The sequence below is a fragment of the Aegilops tauschii genome, chromosome 2 (genome assembly GCF_002575655.3).
Source record: "Aegilops tauschii subsp. strangulata cultivar AL8/78 chromosome 2, Aet v6.0, whole genome shotgun sequence".
Taxonomy (NCBI): Eukaryota; Viridiplantae; Streptophyta; class Magnoliopsida; order Poales; family Poaceae; genus Aegilops; species Aegilops tauschii.
In genome coordinates this window covers 464,803,266-464,810,302 of record NC_053036.3, presented here as the reverse complement: position 1 = coordinate 464,810,302, position 7,037 = coordinate 464,803,266, and the positions used below count along the sequence as shown (strand labels likewise).

The 7,037-nt window shown below is 55.5% G+C and overlaps 1 pseudogene; it reads left to right on the top strand.

The window, feature by feature from the left end:
* The first annotated feature begins 1,887 nt into the window (after window positions 1-1,887).
* LOC109735765 (benzyl alcohol O-benzoyltransferase-like) lies at window positions 1,888-3,016 on the top strand (annotated as a pseudogene).
* Window positions 3,017-7,037: the final 4,021 nt, after the last annotated feature.

Genomic DNA, 7,037 nt, shown 5'->3' with positions numbered 1-7,037 from the left:
ATATGTGTGTTCACTCTGTCGGAGGTGCTCATAAGAGTAAGATGTGCGTGTGTGTGTTCATAAAGGTGAGTGCATACTTATATATGTGAGCGACTTTTTCGATTTTACCGTGTTTAAAAAAAACATTATACTAACTTTAATACTAACAAAATTATACTCCCTCTTTCCCAAAATCTTGGGCGTCTAGTGTTTCAGCACGAAATTAGTGTAGGCGTTCTCAAAAAAAGAAAAGAAATTAGTGTAGGCGTTCGTTACTTAGCGGTCATTGGTTGGGAGAGGAAAATTGCCTCCCACGATCTCCTCTACGCCCCACGAACTCCCACGTCGTGGGATTAGCGTGGGCTCACTCCAATTAAGACCCAATCAGCGATTGTTTTCCTTCCCAAAAGATATCGTTGTCGTTGGTTGTAACGGAAGGAGAGAGGAAGACGTGCACACACTACATTTGGAGTACATTACGGGATTATACGCAAAAGATTAGACGCTGAATATTTTAAAAAGGAGGGATTACTAAAGAGAGAGATTTATTTTGGGATGAAGAGAGTACGTGTGAAAAGTTACAGCCGAAATAACGTACGACGCAAACACATCTCTTACACTTACTAGCCATGAATTCTACGGGCCAGGATCTGTCAAAGCACGATAAAGGCGTCCCGGGTAAATCATGCTCACGCATCCTCGGACGGCCGGACCGACAAGAGGCAGGCATGTATGCCGCACTAAGAGCATCTATAGCCGGGCATCTTAAACCCGTCTCATGCATCTGCGCGGACTGCTCAGTCACTAATTCAGACATGCTTATTAAACTAACCTCAAACGTTCAGACTGATCGGGACCCCTCATATTTAGCCCAAATATAAAACGGATATAGGGCGTCCGGGCGTCCAGGCATGCCCGTCACGTTGGACCCGACAACCCAACCTCTCCGTAAATTGCATCAAATCCACCAAACCCTTCCTCCTTCTCCCGCTGCCTCCCGCGCCCGAAGCCTCGCCGTCCTTCATCCTTGTTGCCAATCCTCACCACCGGTCCCGATCCATCGCCGGAGATGTCGTCCAGACCGCCGCGACTTGCAAGGGAGAGAACATCGCCCGAAAGTTGCGGTGACGCCGGCAGCGAGAGAGGGAGGCGACGGTGGCGTCGCGGGGTGGTCCGGACATGGTGGAGCAGCTGTCTCCTCCGCTGCGTCCAAATCCCCGCACCCCTTGCATCTGGAGGAGGCATCCCAGATGCAGGCGGAGCAGGGAGTCCGGATGCAGGCGGAGCAGGACAAGCACGACGCATTCCACTCGGAGCAGGCGCTCGGCTAGTGATCCGGGCCATCCGTCACGCTCGGACATTGATTTTATTTTGACATGTCTGGTTTGCTAGATACTCCCTCCGTCCCAAAATAAGTGACTCAACTTTGTACTAGTTTTAGTACAAAGTTAGTATATGAAATTGAGTCACTTATTTTGGGACGGAGGGAGTAATGAATTGCTTTGCTTTGTTTCGAACTTTTGAACTTGGACAATTTGTATCGTACCGTATGATCGACGTGCATGGATTGTATGGTTTTGAGGATCAAAATTTGAGATATGTAAATGTAAGGCACAACATATGAGGGGCCGGATCTGCAAGTCCGATTGGAAATGCTCTAAGCGACCGCACCACGCGCTGAACAAATTCTCAGATCACACTCCCATATTCTGGCTTCGCCACCGGCGACCAGACCACGATGAATTTCTTCACAGCGTAAACTCGACCCACGCCCCTATATATATGGCCGTTCGTACGCTCATAGATGCATACGAAACGATCGAGTACGATCCAGCTTCCGCCATTTGCCACGGTAAATTAAAGCAACAGCGGCGGCGGCCTTAAACCAAGTAATTTAGCGCATCTACTATGGCCGCCGCGTCCCTGGCTTTCGTGGCGCGCCGCGGCGAGCCGGAGCTGGTCGCGCCGGCCGGGCCGACGCCGCGCGAGCTCAAGCGGCTCTCGGACCTCGACGACCAGGAGAGCCTCCGGTTCTACCGCTCCGGCATCTACTTCTACCGGGGCTGCCCCTCGCGGGCGCGCGCCGACCCGGCCAGGGTCATACGTGACGGTCTGGCCGCCACGCTCGTGCACTACTACCCCGCCGCCGGGCGGCTCCGCGAGCTGCCCGGCAGGAAGCTCGCAGTGGACTGCACCGGCGAGGGGGTGTCGTTCGTCCAGGCCGACGCGGACGTCACGTTGGACGAGTTCGGCGACACGCTGTACCCGCCAGTCCCTTGCGCCAGCCAGCTCCTGTGCTTGCCGGAGAGCAACTCCGCCGTCGTTGTCGACCGGCCACTGCTCTACGTTCAAGTAAGTCTTTGTCTTGGGCGCGCTCAAGATTTTTTAAAAATAAAATAAATAGTAGTCTGCAATTTCTACTGACATGCACCATGCATGGTGGCATATGAAGGTGACGAGGTTGAGGTGCGGAGGCTTCGTGCTCGGCTTCCAGGTGTGCCATAACCTCGCGGACGCGCCGGGAAGCACGCAGTTCCTGCAGGCCCTCGGCGAGCTGGCGGGCGGCATGGAGGCGCCAAGCGTGCGGCCGGTGTGGGCGAGGGAGCTGGTCGACGCGCGCGACCCCCCGTGCCCCATCTACCATCACCCCGAGTACGAGCTGGCGGCTGACGCGGCCAACGACAAGCTCCGTCCGGGCGCCGAGCTCGTGCACCGGGCGTTCCTCTTCGTCCCCGAGGAGTTGTCCTCGCTGAGGGACCAGCTACCGCCGCAGATGAGGTCGCGGTGCTCCCGGTTCCTGCTCCTGTCGGCGTTCGCGTGGCGCTGCCGGACTGCGGCGCTCGGCTACGCGACCGGCGACGAGGTGCGGTTCATGTTCGTGGTGAACGCCCGCGGGAAGCGCGGCCGCCCGCTTTCCGGGGGTTCTATTGAGGATATAGATCTTAGAGTCACCCGCCAGAAGGGGCCGGGTTACTCGTATGGTCGTTGCCAGAAGCCCGGAGACAAGCTTGAAGACGATGGGCCAGAGATGGGCTAAGACCCGGATATGGCTTGGCCCATAGTTATAATCATTATTATGGTAGAACTTGTAGTGTAAGGCAAGTATGATTGAGAGTCCGAGTCGGACACTCTTATAAGCTGGCCGGGACTCTAAGGGCTGCTGGGCGTCCGCCTCCCTATATAAAGGGACGACCCGGTAGCGGTTTAGGGACAAGAACAATCTCATCGAGAGCCGGGCATAGTAGTTTAGCTCCCTGGTGATCGTAACCTAATCAATACCACCTCAAACTGGACGTAGGCTTTTACCTTCACCGTAAGGGGCCGAACCAGTATAAACCCTCGTGTTCCTTGTCCCACTTTAACCCCTTCAAGCTTCCTAGTTGCGATGGCTCCACGACTAAGTCCTAGCTCGAGGACATCTGCCGTGACAATTCCACGACAGTTGGCGCCCACCGTGGGGCTGCCGCACGGTGGATTTGAGTTCTTGAAGGGCAGCTTCGAAGGGCTCAAGGGATACGCCGTGGGCCGGATGACCAAGAGTCGTCGCGGCAAGCTCTACATCGACGATGCAGACTGGGGCCCCGACGCCGGCTCAATTGAATACGGGTACCGGGTCCCCTTCGGCGGAATTCATGTTTTCATTGGCAAGATTGGTGAGCCGGGCCCTGAGCCGGATCTCTGCGCCGATCTCATCGAAACGGCTCAGCGCGCACAACCCGCCCGGGCCCGGCCTGCCTTAAAGCGCGCTTTTGTGGGATGCATCCATGGAGGGCCCTCTGATCCATCCGGGTCTGGTGATGAGGCGGCCGCCGGCTCTGACGGCGAGTCAGCCACCGATGAGTCAAACTCATTGTACCAACTTCAAGATGGCAGGCTCATGGGATATTCCGATGGTGACAGTATTCCGGACCCGTTTGAGCCGCCGAGTCAGGTTGGAGTCTTTATGGCCGGTGCGCAGCCTGTTCAGAACCCCGCTGCTGGAGCGGGAAACCCGGTGCCCTCCCCGGCTTAGGTGCTGATGGATCTCACAGACAAGATGACGGCCCTGTTAACTGCCACGGTTGACCCGGCGGATCAAGCTCAGCATGATGCGGAGGTGGCACAGTTAAAATCGGATCTGATAAAAGCTAAAGAGGATCTTGCAGCGGAAGGGATCAGGCTGGCTGCGGAGCGGGCGGCTCTCGATGCCCAGACTCAGCTGATTCAGGCGCAGTCCTTCCAACTCACGATGGATCAGAACGCGGCCAATGAGGTCCTGAGAAGGAGGCATCAAAAGGCCCAATCTCGACTCCCTCCGGTTTACGATCCACGCAACCTCTTCAACACGCCAGGTGCAGGGTCTAGTAACCCGCCAGGGGTCATAGTGCCCGGGTCCGGAACCCCTGTTCAGCCACAGGTGATGGGACCTCCCCAGGTGCCCCCTGCCCCGCCTCAGTACGTGCCAATACCCCTGGGTCATTATAATAACCCGCTGAAGAACATGGTCGCTGCGGTAGCACGGCTGGCGGCTCTCCCAGTTGACGGCGACTCTCCGACGGCTATTGAAACCCGCCGGGTTAGGGAACTCCTTCAGACAGCACTGGCGCAGCAAGAGGCGTATTCCTACAGCCGGGACAGGATCCACTCGACCCCTCGCCCAGGCCAGAGCCCGAGTTACAGCAGGCACATGGTCTCAGCGACCGGCTCAAGTAACGTCCGACGCCATGACCCGCCTCCTGGCCATGGCCCGGCTTATAATGGAGCCTTTTACGCGGCAGGCCAGGACAAAGCGCAGCAGGAGGCGGAGCAAGTGCCTCAATTGACGGCTTACCAGACCCCCCCAGCTTATCCGACGACTTCCGTCGACGTGGGCATCCCTACCAGGACCGGGGGTGTCCCTTGTTTAGTACCGGCTATCCGCAATGAGCGTCTGCCCAAGGACTTCAAAGGCTCTAGGAAGGTGCCTAATTACACAGCAGACTTACAGCCTGCAGCCTGGATCGAGAGTTATGAGATGGCCATGGAGCTACTGGAGGTCAGTGAGGCGGCCATGGCTAAGTACTTCACCATGATGTTGGATGGGACTGCCCGCACTTGGTTGAAAGGGCTACCACCGAACTCCATCGGATCTTGGGCGGAGCTGAAAGCCCGGTTCATCCAAAACTTCAAGGATACCTGTAGGCAGTCTATGTCAATTGTGGATTTGACTAACTGTGAGCAGCAGGAGGGTGAATCCACGACTCATTGGGTTCGCCGGGTCAAGGAGATCATACATTCATCAGATAAGATGGATGCCGGCTCTGCAGTTTTAATGTTGGAACAGAATTGTCGCTTCGTGCCCCTGAAGATGAAACTCGGGCGGCTTAAACGTGACTGCAGTGACATGGGCACACTAATGGCGGCTCTTGTCAAGTACGCTGATTCTGATGGTACCAAGGATCCCCCTTCAGATGATGAAAGGGCAGGGAAGGGAAAGAAGAATGGCAATGGCAAGGGTCCCCAGCATAACCCGGGGAACCAAGGAGGAGGCAAGCGCAAGGCCGATGGCAGCCTAGAGTTTGTAGCCAACGCCAGCTCACAAGGTAATAACCAGCGGCGCAAGGGGAGACCCCCTCCCCGCGGCGGCGGGTCAGGTCCGACGCTGGAGCAGCTGTTGAATGAGCCTTGTCCAAGGCATGGTTCTAGAGAGAAGCCAGCGACTCATCTGTGGAAAGATTGTGTAATCATGAAGGCCTTCAAGAATTACAATGGCCCGGGCGGCGGCTCAGGCGCCGGCAGCTTTCATGGCCCGGGCGGCGGCTCCGGCGCCGGCGGCTTTCATGGCCCGGGAGGCGGCTCAAATTCTGGTCCTCAGAATGGCCAAGGAGGCTTTAATCAATAGTCTGGCCAGGGTCATCAACAACAGCAGGGGGGTTATCAGACCAATCCAAAGCAGCTCAGCGGTGGACAGTATCATGTGTTTACCACTAGTTTGTGCAAGCGAGATCAGAAGCTTCACAAGAGGGCTGTGAATGCGGTTGAGCCGGCGGTCCCACGCTACTTGCGGTGGTCTGAGCAGCCTATAGTGTGGAGTAGGGAGGATCACCCCCCGGGTGGATAACCCGGGCCACTTGGCCTTAGTGGTGGCTCCTCAAGTGGGAGGATATAAGTTCACAAAGGTGCTCATGGATGGAGGCAGCAGCATCAACATCCTCTATTATGAGACTTTTCGCCGTATGGGGTTGGTTGATAAGAACCTCAGCCAGTCAAACACTATCTTCCATGGTGTAGTACCTGGTAAGTCGGCCTATCCAGTCGGCAAGATCGAATTGGAAGTGGCCTTTGGTGATGAGAACAACTACAGGGTGGAGAAATTGACCTTTGAGGTGGTCAAGATAAGAAGTCCATACCATGCTATATTTGGACGGCCGGCTTACGCCAAGTTCATGGCACGGCCGTGTTATGTGTACTTACAGCTCAAGATGCCGGGTCACAATGGGACTATTACGGTTCACGGCAGCCGGAAAGTAGCTCTGGAGTGTGAGGAAGGCGACGCGGCTTATGCAGAATCTGTCTGTGCTATAGAGGAGTTGAAGTTTTATAAGGACAATGTTGACCCAACAGATATGACCTCTCTGAAAAAGCCGACGATGGAGAATGAGCCGGCGATGAAATTTAAGTCGGCTGATGAAACTAAGCTTGTTGATTTTGTTCCAGGAGATTCATCTCAGCAGTTTAGCATCAGTGCCAATCTGGATCCAAAATAGGAAAGCGCGCTCATCGAGTTCATCCGTGAGAATAGGGACATCTTCGCATGGAAACCCTCTGACATGCCAGGTGTACCTAGAGAACTCGCTGAGCATACTCTCAATGTTGATCCGAAATTTAAGCCGGTCAGACAGTTCCTTCGGCGGTTTAATGAAGAGAGGCGAAAAGCTATTGGTGAAGAAGTGGCCCGGCTCTTGGCGGCCAGGTTTATCGTTGAAGTTTTTCACCCAGAGTGGTTGGCTAATCCGGTGCTCGTGCTCAAGAAGAACGGCACCTGGCGGATGTGTGTGGACTACACGGACTTGAATAAGGCGTGTCCGGCTGATCCTTTT